Raw genomic sequence first — 12,584 nt, 5'->3', positions numbered from 1 at the left:
GCCTCTCCAGACGTCCCCACCCCTCCCCGCTCAGACCTCCGCCCTGCCAGGCTCCCGGAACCTGGGCCCCTGGGAGTTGTAGTTCGTCTACCAGCGAGGGGATAACGTTGGCGAGATCAAGGACAAAGGGGCGGTCAACACTACAGCTCCCAGTGGTCACAGCGCGCGGGCGGAGGGAGGGGGTGTTTCTTATTCAGCGGCCGCTGGGGACCCCTGGCGGGAACGAAGGCTGCACGAGCCCGGGCGAGTGCTGATTCACGGCCCCGCCCCATATTCTCCAGGAAATTACCAGGGGAGGGGGCCAAAGCCTCAAATCTGGACCGTGTCTCCGAGATACTGTAGCAGGCCTAGGCGGTTCACATGTGAGGGGGCTCATCTACTGTAGATCCAAACTGTCAAGGTGATGCCCGCCCCCGGGGTGGCTGAATTAAGGAGCTAAACATTGGGAGCTAAACTTTTACCTTCCCCCACAAGATTCCAGCTCCCCAACCCAACCTTGAGGTTCTTGGACCTGATGAGAGTAAAAACATGGAAGGACAAATATTGGCCAGGCATACTGGTTAATTTACAGAAAGGATGCAGCTGTCTGCTGACTGACCCCTGGGGAGCCCCTTCTTCCTCTCCAGGGTGGAGTGTTAAAGATTCAATTCTGTTACCAAGAGCCTACTATATGCTTAACACTGGGTTCTATCTGGGGTTAACCAATCCTCTCCACCTAGAACATACACACCGAGGTCAAGCTAACAGATTCTTGCGCATGTGCTTCTTTTTTTGACATTCTATGTAGCTCACACACCCCTAGTTTTGACTGCACATTTTATTTACTTCATCTATTCAGCAAGTATCTATTGAGCACCTACTGTGTTCCAGCACTGTCTAAGCAATGGAGCACTGCAGTGAACAACAACAACAAAACAAAACTACCCTACCCAATAAAATAGGCAGGATATAAATACAGGTAGGCCAAAGTAGGTTTATAGTTGTATAAATAAATAGTACAATAATTAATAAATAATAATATAAGAATAAACTGTTTCATTTACTCACAACTGTAAATCTACATTTGCCCACTCCTGTATGTAGAGTATGTTAGAAAATGATAAGGAGTTAAAATATAAAGTATGGGATATTACATGTGTGTATGAGAACCTAGAATGAAGGAGTTTCTCTGAAGAAATATTCCAAGCTCTATGCTAGATGCTGGAGAAAGAGGACACGGAACCCTGCCCTCAGGAATTTAAAATGTGTTAAGTGTTAAGTATTTTTTAAAAATTGATTTCAGAGAGAGCAGAAGGGAAAGGGAGAGAGAGAAGAAACACATTGATGTGACAGAAGAACATCAGCCCATTGCCTTCGGGCTCAGCACCTCAACAGGGAGTGGAACCTGAAATCTGGGCATGTGCACTAACTGAGAATCAAACCAGCGACCCTTTGGTGTACGGAAAGACGCTTGACTAACTGAGCCACACCAGCCAGGGCCTAAGTTTTCTGTTTTTTGGTTTTTTTTAAATTATTTTGGGCTGGATAGGAATAGATTCTGAAAAGCTTCTCCAGGGAGGTTGGTAACATTTCCAACTCAGCTCTTAAAGAACACATAGGAGTTGAGAGCAGGCAGAGAGAGGGCACAGGCAGCAAGACTCAGAGGCAGGTTCCTCCCTAACAGATATATTGATACACAAAGAATCCAGTGTTTGCTACCTAAAGTGATGGATAGTGGGGCTGGGGATGGAGTCAGGAGCCAAAACATGAGGAGCCCTGAATGGCACACAAAGGACTTAAATCTTTATTCTGAAATAAATAGAAAGCCTGTGAGAGATTTTAACAAAGGCAGAAAATGAAATCTGTGTTTGGTCTTCTTCATCACTGCCTCCTTGGTGCTTAACACAGTGCCTGGTAAACAGTAAATACGTAGAATATGTTAAAGAAAGGAATGAGCCCTGGCCGGTTTGGCTCAGCGGTTCGGTTCGAGTGTCGGCCCGAGGACCAGAGAGTCCCAGGTTCAGTTCCCACCAAGGGCACGTACCTCGCTTGCAATTTGTCCCTGGCCTGGTTGGGGTTGTGTGGGTGGCAACCAGTCAGTGTGTCTCTCTCACATCGATGTTTCTCTCTCTCTCTTCCTCCCTCTCTCCCTCCTGCTCTATCTGAATATAAATGCAAAAATGTCCTCGGGTGAGGATAAAAAAAAAAAAGAAAGGAATGCATATGGACTGAGTGAAGAGAGAATCTAGAATGACTCTTCTCTCTCTCCTCCAACAAAGGATCCAGCCCCTCTCCTTACTACACCACCCAGCAAAATACAATCCTGCTGGTGAATAAACCCTCCCACTTCCTTCTGTCCTTCCTCTCCCTTTCTCTTCCTGCCAGGCAAGGCATGAACTATTCTGGCCTGGGCATAAGTCCATGGGAATGAGTCCTTTAAGCCAACCCTGGTTGTCTACATGTGGATTAAATGTGTCAATGCTAAATCTTGGGAACTTTCTGGCACATTTCAAGCTGATTCCCTGACCTCTCCACTTCAGTTCCTTCCACTACCAGTCCAATGTGCATTCAAACAAACAAAAATCCAGGCCAAATCTGTTTGGGAAAAGTCAAGCAGATGTAAAGAAAGGATGTTCCAAAGACAAACAGTTATGACATCTGTAGTCTCCACAGTGAGGCTCCCCTCCAATGGTGTAGGGGAGAGCTGGCCCTGTCCCCCCCCCCCTTTCCCTTTTGATTTTTTTTTAAGACTCTAGGCTTAAAGCTGCAGCAGCCCAGCAGCCCCTGGCTTTTTAGAGGACTGCTTCAGAGGCATGATGACATTATACAAAGCAAATGGCTTAACATTCTTGCTTTCTCCTCTACTGCCTGGTACTGCTAAAGAAACCTGAAGCAGGGATTTGAAAAACTAGCATTCTGGCTTCTACCTGGCTCCCAGCTCAATGTGCAAGGCCTGTCCCCTCTCTGGGTCTCAATTTTCCCTCCTTTGAAGTGAGAAATTAAACTAAATGAGAAGTACTCCACCCAACTGTGACAAATCGTAGTTCTAGATACATCATGTTCCTCTTCTGAAATGGAAAACTATTGCCATTCTTTAGCTGTAGAAACAGGGGATCTGTACCTAAGAACCTGAGAGATGGCTGAATCCCAAGGACTGAGAGGCTCAGAATCATCTTTGTTTTTTAGACAAGAAAGTTGAAACACAGATGCTATGTGACCAGCCACAGGTGATTGATAGAGCCTGAATTCAAACCCAGGCAGATCTTCTGGACTCCCCATAGTAGGACACCCTTTCCTGCCCAGGCTATGAGGATCTACCCCTTGGCATGTCCTCAGGAAAGGAGGGGCCCTACCCTCTGGTGACCGGCTTGACACAAGGGTACTGGGCAGGCACCCTGTATGACTAACTGTGCACCCTATCTCCAGTGCTGGAGGACATGATCTTTAGAAGCATCCTCTTTGGCTAAGTTGACAGACAAGCAGGCCAGCCAGAGACATTAATGTCCTGTTGTGCAATCATAAATCACCACAGCCTCATCCCCTGGCTCCTAGCTTCCTCCTGTGGCTGGAAAGCTCCCTGGTTGGTGTAGAGGCAGCAGCAGCAGCCCCAGCTTCAGAAGCAGACAAGCAATGCTCCCTACTCTGTCCTCTGGGAACACTTCTCTACCACTGCCCTAGCAGGCTGGTCTGCAGTAGGGGCAGAGCACACAACAGATTCAGAGGCAAAGGACAATGGGGAAATCTCAGTGGGCTGCCTCTCTTCCTGAGGATACTAGGGCAGTGGAGGATGCCTGTGTTGGGAGGCAGAACCCACAGGTTGAAGCCTGGACTTTGCTATTAATCTTGCTGGGTGACCTTGAGCAAGGCACTTTAACTTTTTGGGCCTCAGATTGTGCAGCAATAAGATAAAAGAATTGGGTAGATGCTTCTTAAGTTCTTCCAACTTGTAACAACAGCCTTTACTTTTATCTTAAAAAATTTTTTTTCTTTATTGATTTTTTTTTTAGAGCGCGAAGAGAGAGGGAGAGAGAGATAGAAACATCAATGAGGGAGAACATCGATTGGCTGCCTCCTGCATGCCCCCTACTGGGGATTTGACCCACAACCTGGGCATGTGCCCTGACTGGGAATCAAACCGGCAACCTCTTGGTGCATGGGTCAATGTGCAACCACTGAGCCACACTGGCTGGGCTGTAACAACAGCCTTTAAACTGCCCTGCCTCACTATCTTCCCAGGCTCCCCAGTGAAAGATCTGCAAGGTCTCTCCAAATGTACATCTGATCTTCTCCATCCCTTGCCTTGGCTCCGCCATGCATGCCTTTCCCATTGCACATGGGCCAAAGCCCCTGCTCCTTAGCCTGAAATCCAGGCCTTTCCTGAAGATCTGCACCTCCCTCCCCGGCTGCATCTCACACAGGGCACTTTACTGGCATTTCACAAGCATGCAGTGCCATCTTACAACCCTGGGCCATTTCAAAAGCTGTTCCTTCTGCTGAGAACTCCATCTACCCCCACCCCATTCAGCTATCTCCTCATCTTTCAGACTCACCTTTCAACTATGAGTTAAACTGACTGCTTCCCCTTGGTTCCCCCAAACCCCAGCTCCACACTCCACACTTCCAGTCTGGGGTCTAGACTTCCTTATTGCACTTGTATGTGTATAAGTTTGTCTTCCCCTGGGGTGTTACAAACAATTCCTCAAAGACAAAGATCCACCAGAGTCACTTTTGAGCTCCAAGCCTGGCATGGAACAGGTGCTCGGGGAAGTTTTGTTCCATGAAAGAGAATCTCTGCTTCAAGAAACGATTGACCTAGTGATGGTCTTACCTCTTGAATAAGACTTGAAAGGTTTTGCCATGGCCAAGTTGTAGCAAAAATTCAGGAAGGCAGAACTATAGATGACCCCAGGAGCAAAAAGGGCCACAGCCAGAAAGGATGATCTTGGAGAGGATTCAGACAATGGATTTTGAAAAAGAGCCTGTTGACACAGGGCTGATGACCCACAGAAATTCCCTGTTCTGAGTTCCTGGGGCTGACCACTCCTCACCAACCAGCTTCCCTAAATCTAGGGCCTGATTCTTAGATCCCCTAAAACTGAGTAGGCTGGAAAGAGGGAGAGATTAAAAAGTCTACTACATCTTTACATTTTAAGTCTTATATTTCCCTATAAAGAGCCAGCTTCAAAATTTAGCACACCAAGGGAATGTCCATCACATAAAAAAGTTAGTACTATCTCAAACAAAGAGATGAACTGTCCCCATTCTCAAGAGACTAGCATTTGAAGGCAAAGGAGCCTGGACTAGAATCGTCATCCCAAATTCAGCTGTGTGAAGTTGGGCCAAGTGTTCCACCAATCTGGACCTCAAGTGCCCCACTGAAACTTAAAGACACATCTCCACCCTGCCTCTAAATCAGACTGTGACAAGAATGCACTCCTTGACTTGGTAAAGGGGTCTGAAGCAAGTGTTTTGATGCTTGGAACTCCAACAGAGGGCAAATGACTCATGAGATGAGGATGGTGGCACCCTGCCAGTCACATGGAGTAAAGCAGGTGCTTTTTGGTTTTAGAGGCTTCCAAGCTGTAGAGAGCCCACCAGCTTCAGCTTACTTCAAAGTAGCAATTTATCCATCAGCTGGAACTGTCCAGTGATGGCATGAGTTGAGTTTGGAGAGGGTAGAATAGGAATCGGGTCAGGGACCAGCAGATAAGCAGGGCCAAAAGACCAGCCAATCAGAGATGATGCTGAGCAGTAGTTCTCATCCTGGCTTTGCATCACAGTCTCCTAATACCTGGGGGAAACTTATCTAGAATACAGAGTCCTAGGTCCAACATTGGGATCAGAATCTCCAGCAATGGGGTCTAGGAACCTGTATGTTTTCGAAGCTCTCTGGGGGATTCTTCCACCACCAGTAGTCTGCCAGGGTAACCTCAAAAGGCCCTGGCAACTCTGAAGGAGGCCAGGCTGGGTTGTCTGAAGAGGAAGTGGAGTGTCCATGAGGTCTTCTGAGAGCTGCCTAGAAGAGGCGAGGGTACTAACATTTTCCTGTGTTAGCCATTCTGCTGATTCAGCCCAGTACTAATGCTTCCAGAGTATAAATCCCACTTGGTCATATAATAGGAATGCTGATGCTGACACAGCAACAGACAGGAGCCCAGGCTGTTTCAGTGGATGGAAGGTGGGCACAGACAGACATTCAGTACCAACTCCTTGCTCGGAGCCTGGGAACAGGCAGGGACAAAAGGCAGCCCTCCATGCCAAGCCTTGAGTGATTCCAGAAGAATTAGGAGCATAGGGCCTGCACTGCCTTCTAGGTTTCAGAGCCAGTCATATTTCCTGTCTGTCTCCCTGGAGCCTGGGGTTGGTAATTGGAAGGAACGGCAGAAGGACTCTTGTTCTTTCAGTAGAGGAATCCCTTTTGCAGCACCCCATCTCCTGGATGGCAGCCCTTGCTAGCACAACTGCAACCACAGGCAACGACCATTTCCTGAGATCTTTCTCCAGCTATGGGACAACTTTCACATTCCTAGACCCATCTGCCCCTTGCTCCTCATTTTGCCTTCCGGTGTTATGAGAAAAAGGAAAACCCTTCTCCCACCAGCCTTTTACATTTGAGGCCAGAATATATAAAACCCTTTGTCTCCACATTGGACAGTTTCCCCAGGAGCAGAGAGTAGGTTTGAGCATGGGCTTTTCTTCACCCATAATGCCTGGGGGGGAATGGAGAGATGGCCAAAGAGATAGATGGCCAGAACATGCATTACTGAATTCTTGACACCTCCCCTACACACACACACACACACACACACACGCCTGAAAAATGTGTGCCCAGAGGTTTATACAAGGCCTAAGAACACTTCATGACAAATGGAGGTTTGGCCATCCCCAGGACAGCTATCCCCAGTCTAGGCTGGGCCAGGTGCCTACATCAAGGCTGACTCAGGACTTACAATCAATGCTTTATCTTCCTCCTACTGTTCTAACCTCAGTTCTAACACTCAGATAGCAAGGAAAGGCCAATAAGTGAGAAAAAACAGGAGAGCAAATGTGTTTGCCCCATGCCCTCATAGACAGTAGGGAAGCCACTCTTCAGATGAGGAATTCAAGGCACAGAAAGGTTAAGTAACCTGTCCAGGTCACACAGCTAAGAAGCAGAAGGGCTGGGTCACAAAGGAGGCTCATGTGTCTCCTGTTCCTCATCTCACCATCCAGAAGCACCACCTCAGTGGAGAGAATTTCTTTTGTTGTTGTTGGCACCTTTTCAGAGCCAGTAATGACTCCCTACTCACAGCTGGATTTATTTCTAACCTCTCCTGTGAGAGGATGCAGATGAAGCTGAGGAGAGGAAGGACAGAGGAAGGAGATGAGTGACCTTCTCATGCAGGGAAGTGGGAAGGAGTGTGGTCTCTAGGGGGATGAGTCAATGCCAAGGCCTTCCTGGAGTTGGAGGGACAGCAGTTTCCAGGTGTACTGCCCAAGGCTGGTAGCTGTCCATCCTGGATTTAGGGGCCTGGTACAGCAAACAGAACACAGTGACTTGCTGCATAACCTTAAACAAATTATTTCTCTTCTCTGGATCTCTGCCCCTCCTTTGCAAAATGAGGAACCCATTAACTATCAGCTCAAAACAAGCCACTTGGGTTAATACTAAAATCTTTACATGTTCTTGTCTTCGTTAAAATGATCTGAAACTCCAGTTATCCTGTGCAGATCAGGACATTTTGCAATGCTACCATAGGGGTTTCCTGGATACCTATGACATCACAGGGATTTCCTGGGTTCTAGAGGTAAGAAAGGGGAGGATAAATAAATGGATCTTGAGAGGCACCAAGGTTGGGAACCTCAGAATGGACCAGATACTGCCTTTAAGATTTTTTAGTCAGGAGTGATTTTAAGCAAGGGAGAGATGGGGTCAGATTTGCATTTTAGAACAGTCTCTCTGGCAGCTAGGGCAGCTGGTGGATTGGATGGGACGCCAGAGGAAGAGAGAAATGTGGGGGGTTCCTGTAACAGGCCCTGTGAGAGGTGATGAGGGTTGGGTTAGAGCAGCAGTGGTGGCTGTGGGGGGAGAGAGATGATCAGCATGGCTCCTAGGCAAGTGGGTGGACAGGGACGGTCCCATTTGCTTAGATAGAGCAGGTTTAAGGAAAGATGACAGGTTCAGTTTGAGAGGTAATTTAGTTTTATGTATTTATTTATTTTTTAATCTTCACCCAAGGATATTTTTCCATTTATCTTCAGATAGAGTGGGAGGTGGGGGGGGCGGAGAGAAAGAGAGAGAGAAACATCTATGTGAGAGAGACACATCGATTGGTTGCCTCCCGCATGACCCTGACCAGGGCTGGCGACTGAACCACAACCCAGGTACATGCCCTTGACTGGAATCGAACCCACGACTCTTTGGTCCACAGGCCAATGCTCTAACCACTGAGCAAAAACGGCCAGGATTAGGAAGTAATTTAAATGAGAGTGAAAGGATATACTCAAGTGAGATGTCCAGGTTAGGTCTGGATGTAGAATTGTGAGCTCTCAGTGGGAGTAGACCCATGGGCCTGAGAAGAATATAAATGAGCAGGGGTGCAGTGTGGGAGTGGCCAGTGAAGATGAGCTCATGAGGAGACCTAGAGGGACCATTGGGAAAACCAGCAGTCCATGTGAGTCAGGGTTCACAGAAGAATGTGCCCATCCAGTCATAGTGCTCCATGGTGCCTAATGCCTCCAGAAAACTCATGTAAGGACAGAAAAGAAGGCCATTTAATAATTAGGGCATCTCTATTGACCTTGGCAAGTGCAGTTTTGGTGGAGCCCAACTATGAAGGTTCAGAATGGCAGAAGGTAAAGAGGCAACAAATTAGGATTTGGAGATTACTGTTTTCATTGGTAATTTAATGGTCTGATGAAGGAGGGAGAAGCTGACATTGCTGGTGACTCAGGGCAGAGGGAGGGTTTCATTTGGCTGAAAGAGGCTGAGAGTTATTTAAATGCTCAGGGGAAAAAGTCTTAAGAAAGAGAGGCTGGAAGGATGGGAGAGGTAGAAGGGACAGGTGGATGAACTGAGGTGGGGTGGAGAGTTAGGAGCCCTAGAGGAGGAGTCTGCTGGGATTGAAGGCAGGTGGGATGGACTTCTGAGTGGAAAGAAGGGAGGTTCCTGGGAATCTTTTTCTCTGAGAAGGAAAAGCTGAAGTCATCTGCTGAGTCATGGGAGGAGGAGGGGAGGAGGCTGTGAGTCCATCAAAGGTTTGAGGGAGCCTCTGGGGAGGGTGGGGAGTGAGTTGGCCATTTGAAGACCAACTGGGCCTGGAGGCCACACGCAAAGGCTCCCATCTGCTAGGCCCTGTGGTTTTCTCTGTAGTGTGGGCCAGGAGCTAAGCAGGCCGAGTTCAGATCAGGCAGTGGTTACCTATGGCCCAGGGACTAGGGTACAGGGAGCCCAGTATATCAAAGGAGTGAGTGCCAAGATTGGCCAAGGACAAGGTGAGGTGGGGAAAATAAAATCCAGGAGGGGGCTGGAGGCCTCAGGGACACAACACAAGTAGAGGGGAGCAGGAGAGTGAGGTGTCACCATTCTGGGAGGCTAGCCAAGACCCACAGAACATTCTGTGGAGTTGACATGGGGTAGTGCTGAGGCCCAGGTTTGAGGAGGTTCCCCTGAGGCTCTGGCTATATCTTATGGATGCTGGAATCCCCCAGGGTGAGGCAGGGCCTAGAGAAGGAGGCAAACTGCAACCAGGACCAAAGGCCTTAACCCAAACCTCAGTGATCCTGACATTTTCACCTGCTCCAGAGACAAGGACCTGGATAGCCAGGGACATTAAGGATGTCTTTTAGGTCCAACAAGAACTTGGAGGTAACAGATGCCTTCTGTTCCCAGCACCCTTTGGCAATAGTTCCAAATATCTGACCAAGCAGATTGGGCTGAGGGTGATGAGTCATGAGAGCAGGTTGTGACCCCAGCTCCCAGGGCTGCACAATTGATAAAGATCCCACCAATTAAGGATTCCTATACACATCCCCTCACACCAAAACCCCAACACTGAATCCTTATGCTGGGTGTGAAGCCCTGTCACAACAAGGAAGAAAGGACATGTTTTATTTATCTGTCCTAACCATTCAAGGGATCTGCCCCAGATGGTAGCCTACCACAAATGGACTGAAAGAGACTCTCCTGATCACCAAGGCCACCTGCACACTGGCCTCATCCTGCCTCTCCACCACTCATTTGCACCTTCATTTGTTCAAATGTGGAGTGCCTACAAAGTACATAAAATCTGGTAGGTGAGACAAGTAATAATGTGATGAGAAGGCAAGCCCAGGATTCTGGAAGAGCACATTGAGGGGACCCATCACCCTATCCTGGCCTATCCAAATCCGTGGTCTTCAACTCCAGTTTAGTTTAAATGTTCCTTCTTCCAGAAGGCTTCCCAGAACTTCTACTAGTAGTAACTTATTCTTCTAAGCCCCATACATTCCTTGGGATCTTATACAAAAACTAGAAATGTATATGCATTATATCCCTATAGATTGTCTCCTCTTTGGAGCAGAGACCAGATCTCATTCATCTTTGCATCCTATCAAGCCCAGCAAGTAGGAGGGCATCAGAGTTCAATGGATACATATTAGTTGTGTGTCTTTGCATTTCAAGGGAGTTCAATAGATGCATAACAGTTGTGTAGTTAAGCCTCAGTCTTTTCAGTTGTAAAGTGGGGATAATTTTCACTTCGCAGTATAGCCAGTTGGAGCAAATGAGATATCATATGCAAAGCTGCCTGGCAAGCTGGAGGCTGTACGGCTCTGTGCAGCCACGGGCTGTTGCTAATAATATAGCAATCTCAAGGTTGGGGCTGGACAGAGAGGCAGAGAGCAGGCGCCCCTTTGTCTGCAGTTTCTCCTGACAGTGATGGAAGGGCTCTCTGAGTCTGACACAACCCAAATGTGGGCAGCTAGACTGCAATGGAAAGAGAAACCAGTGGGAGCCCAAACCTCCAGGTTCCAAGTCTGCCTGTAGCTCAGGGCAAGTCAGACCCTTCTCTAAGCATCAGTTTCTCCATCTGCCAAGTAGAAGTAATATCTGGCTGGCTGGCAGGCAGCAGAAATGAGGTGAGGTCCTGGTGACTTGGAATACATAGGATCCCTCTCACACACATCAATGTCCAAATACTATGCAGTTGTGGGGTCAAAGTGAAGTCTGCACCAACCCCTCTGCAGACATCACCCCTTCCCTTCCACTCCCTGACTGAGTCAGGAAGTCACCCCTTTCTCTGGGAGATGGCATAATTTCTGGCCCAGAGTGGTGCTCAAATATTTATTGAATAAGAGAATAAATGAACAAATAAATAAATGGGACCCCAGGGAGGGAGTGCCACTCTAAGTCTCCTGAAGAATTAGACACCCCCTTTGGACAGGTCAACAATTCATCCTCTGTTTACTGTCACTGCCACTTCCACCAAGTCTAAACCATCATCATCTCTCCCTGCATTAGTGCAGTAGTCTCCAAATTGGTTTCTCTGCTTCCATCGTCTCCTACTAGTGTCTATCACTTTTCCATAGGATTCTTAGAGTGATCGTTTGGTTTTTTTTAAATCTTCACCTGGGATATTTTTCCCATTTATCTTCAGATAGAGTGGGAGGGAGGGAGGAAGAGAGAAAGGGAGAGGGAGAAACATCCATGTGAAAGGGACACAACTGGTTGCCTCTCACAGACCCTGACTAGGGTCCGGGACAAACCGCAGCGGAGGTACATGCCCTTGACCGGAATCAAACCCGCCACTCATTGGTCCGTGGGCCCTCGCTCTAACCACGGAGCCAAACCGGCCAAGGCTGGCTTACTCTCTAGGTTAATCTTCTCTGAAAACAAGAGTAAGGATCCCAGCCCTGCCCCACTGGGGAGGCCAAATTCTCTTTTTCAGCTGCGATAGCCGCTCAGACCAGAAAAGGTTCCCTTCGCCCCAGGCTCTTGGGAGCCCTTCCCAACCTTCTTACCCCTCCCCTAGTAGGCCGCACCAGGGATCCGAGTCCAGGGTCCCTCCAGCCCCGCCTCCAGTGGCCTAGCCCCGGACTCTCTCCCCCAGGGGCGCGCCCAGGAGACACTGGTTCGAGGGGAGGAGAGGGCGGCTCCTTTGCCTTCGGTCCCAGCCTTTCCAATCAAGATGCTGACGCGGAGCCAGGGGTGGGGCTTCAGTTTTCATGCGGGATGGGCTCCTACTCGCCTTCCTCTCCCCTACCCGCTCCGCACCTCCTCACGCCAGGCCGTGACTCAGCAGGAAGGTGCGACCCAACTGGGCGGGAAGGACCAAGCCGCACCACCCCCTTCTAGTCCAAGCCACTGAGCCGGTGGGGCTGGAGGGAGGATTTGTGGGCTGAGATGGGAGTTCCTAGACCTGGTCCTTGAGCTTTCTGTGTGATCCAGAAAAACTGACACTTGTCTGCCCTTGGTTTCCCTTCCATATAGTGGAGATAATGACAAACACCTCCCAGGTGGTCAAGAAATAGGATAGTACTAGTACCAAACGTGTGGGGCTTTTCAGAGTTTGTCTGTTCAGGGTGTGAACCCCGCTCCTGCTCCCTTGTTAGCTAGCTGTGTGATCCTGGCCAATCCTTCAATCCTC

This window comes from Molossus molossus, unplaced genomic scaffold (assembly GCF_014108415.1).
Source record: "Molossus molossus isolate mMolMol1 unplaced genomic scaffold, mMolMol1.p scaffold_m16_p_3, whole genome shotgun sequence".
NCBI lineage: Eukaryota > Metazoa > Chordata > Mammalia > Chiroptera > Molossidae > Molossus > Molossus molossus.
The sequence above is the reverse complement of the archived record's forward strand: the minus strand, read 5'-3'. Positions refer to the sequence as shown.